Below are 2,749 nucleotides of genomic sequence, written 5' to 3' on the forward strand. Positions count from 1 at the left end.
TATTATATATTAAGGCTTATAGAGTAAAATGTGGGTGCCCAAATGTAGGTTCATTCACTGGAGCCTGGTCAACCTACCAAGATTCTCATCCTTAAATGAGACTGACTCTCCCCTTCCCAGCAGCCATTGTTTGCTAACACTTCCTCAGGTACTGTTGGGTTTCTTACCCACTTCCCCATACATACTATGCTGGAGTTTTGTCTGGCTTGAGCTTATATGATACTTTGCATACTGTCACTATTTCTGCAAGTTCATATGAGTATGTCAACAGCTGTCTGGAAAATGCTTCCACCACCTCTGTCTCTTATAATCTTTCAACCCCTTCTTCTGCAATGATCCCTGAGCCTGGGGAGGTAGAAGTTTGATATAGGTATACTATTAAGAAATAAGCCTCTTACTCTCTGCATGTTGACCAGCTGTGGATTTCTGGGTTAATCATCATCTATTACATGAGGAAGTTTCTTTGCTGAGAGTTGAGAGATGCAATAATCCATGGGTAAAGCAATAAGTCATTAGGAGTCAGTTTAATACTATATCTTTTAGCTGGGTGTGATGGCACATGCCTTTAATCCCAGTCCCTTGGGAGGCAGAGGGAGGTGGAGGTCTGTGAGATTGAGGACAGCCTGGTCCACATAGAGACTTCCAGGCAGGCTGGCTGGCTAGCGAGAGCCTATCAAAGAAAATACTGTATCTTTTTAGCAGAATAGTAGTATTAAGTTCTCCCCTATGCCCTGTAACCAGTCTAGCCTCAGGTTCCTAGGCCTGATATCAGTGTCAGGTATGGGTTCCATCCTATGAAGTGGACCTTAAGTTTAATTAGAAAGTAGCTGGTTTCTCCCATAATATTCTTGACACTCTTGCGCTGGTAGGCATACTTCACCAGCCCCGTTGACGTTGTAGCTTACAGGATTCACAGCTGGGTATTGTTGATTATTAATTTTCTTTTCAGGTAGCATGCATAGCACCTTCCAGCACTATGAAAACCAGACAGTAGAAATGAGGCTTTGAAGTCAGCACCAGCTTGATTTCTCCTTGTTTGTTCTACAGCTCTTGTATGTGGTATTTTCAGTAATAGGGGCTTACCATGAAATTCTAGTGGGTAACCAAGAGAAGGGGTAATGACCAGAATCGTTTGCGGGTCTATATGGCCCCTGGTCAACAGCTTCAGGAGAGGGAGTCCATTCTTGGCATTAGGCTTTTACTTTGCTAGCCTATGGTGTCTACTAGGGGCAATGTCCCCCTGTTAATCCTTTTAATATCTTTCAGTAATGTATATGTATATACTTTAAGAAATTTCTTTAGTGGTAGGATTCCATATGGCCTTTTTTCTAAAGGCTTTTAGTCTTGGTTACCCCTCCTCATACTCCCCCCTATGCCAAACCCTCCCATTCCCCATCCCATTTTACTTCTCCTATCCTACTATTCCCCTTTCCCCCTTTTAATCACTGAATTCTTTTAAAAAAATGTTTTTTTAAATCTCTGCCTTCTAACTCCACTCTCAGGAAGTTCCCCCCCATGGCCATTTATTAGTTTCCTGACCTCTGGATTTTGCAATTGAAACATGTAGATCTAAGATTTCAAAGCTAGCATCCAGTTATGACAGAGAATACCTGATGTTTCTGTTTCTGGGTCAGGTTACCTCATCAGAATAATTGTTTCTAGTACCATCCATTTATCTGTGAATTTCATAATTTCTTTCTTCTAAGAGATGAATAATCTTCTATTGTGTATATGTACCACATCTCCATTATCCATTTATCAGTTGATGGATATCTAGGTTGTTTCTATTTCCTGGCTATTAGGAAGAGGGCAGCAATGAACATGAATGAACAGATATTTCTGTAGTAGGTTATAGAGTCTTTTGGATATATGCCCAAGAGTGATATGGCTGGATCATATGATGCATCAATTTTGAGCTTTTTGAGGAATTTATTCCCATAGTTGCTGTACCATTTTGCATACCCTTTAGCAGTGGATAAGAGTTCCCCTTCCTCTACATCCTCATCAGCATTTGTCATTGTTTATGTTTTGGGGATCTTAGCTATTTTGAGTTAGGTAAGATGAAATCTCAAAGTGTTTTTAATTTGCATTTCCTTGATAACTAAAGATGTTGAACATTTTAAAAGTATTTCTGAGCCATTTGGATTTCATCTATAGCAAACTCCCTGTTTATCCCCTTGCCCCAATTTTTAATTGGGTCATGTTTTTGTTGTTGTTGTTGTGTGTTTATTATGTTTAGTTTTTTGAGTTCTTTGTATATTCTAGATACTAACCCTCTCTCAGAGGTACAGCTGGTAAAGACTTTTTCCCATTCTTAGGTTGCCTCTTCACTCAAATGATCATGTCCTCTGATGTACCAAAGGTTTTTAGTTTCATGAGAGCCCAGTTGTCAGTTGTTGGACTTAAGGCTTGGACTATAGGAATCCTTTTCAGAAAGCCCTTTTTGCACCTATAAGTTCCAATGTATTCCCTACTTTCTCCTCTATCTGATTCAGGGTATTGGGTCTTCTGTGGAGGTCCTTCATCTGTGGGAAGCGAGCACAGCCGAGCCAGCCAAAGATGGAGCCCTGGCTGGCTGCCAAACCTCGTGCTGTTTACTTCAACTCTTGGCTGATTGCCAAGGCTCGTGAATCCCGCTTGTTTACCCCAACTCTGAAGTATGGTGAGCCCAAAAACAGGTGCTGCCAGCCTGATGATCTTGCTACGTGGCCAGTGAGCTGCCACTCTGCCTGCCCGCTGCACGTGTGTG

General features: G+C 41.4%; 1 long non-coding RNA gene across 1 annotated transcript in view; it reads left to right on the top strand.

The window, feature by feature from the left end:
- Positions 1-2,583, top strand: part of LOC115068999 — a 29,686-nt gene extending 27,103 nt beyond the window's left edge. The window contains exon 3 of the long non-coding RNA XR_003848354.1: positions 2,496-2,583. This is a non-coding gene — a long non-coding RNA (uncharacterized LOC115068999). The remainder of the gene's footprint in view (positions 1-2,495) is intronic.
- The last annotated feature ends 166 nt before the right edge of the window (positions 2,584-2,749 follow it).

The sequence above is a fragment of the Nannospalax galili genome, unplaced genomic scaffold, assembly GCF_000622305.1.
Source record: "Nannospalax galili isolate Female #2095 unplaced genomic scaffold, S.galili_v1.0 scaffold189, whole genome shotgun sequence".
NCBI lineage: Eukaryota > Metazoa > Chordata > Mammalia > Rodentia > Spalacidae > Nannospalax > Nannospalax galili.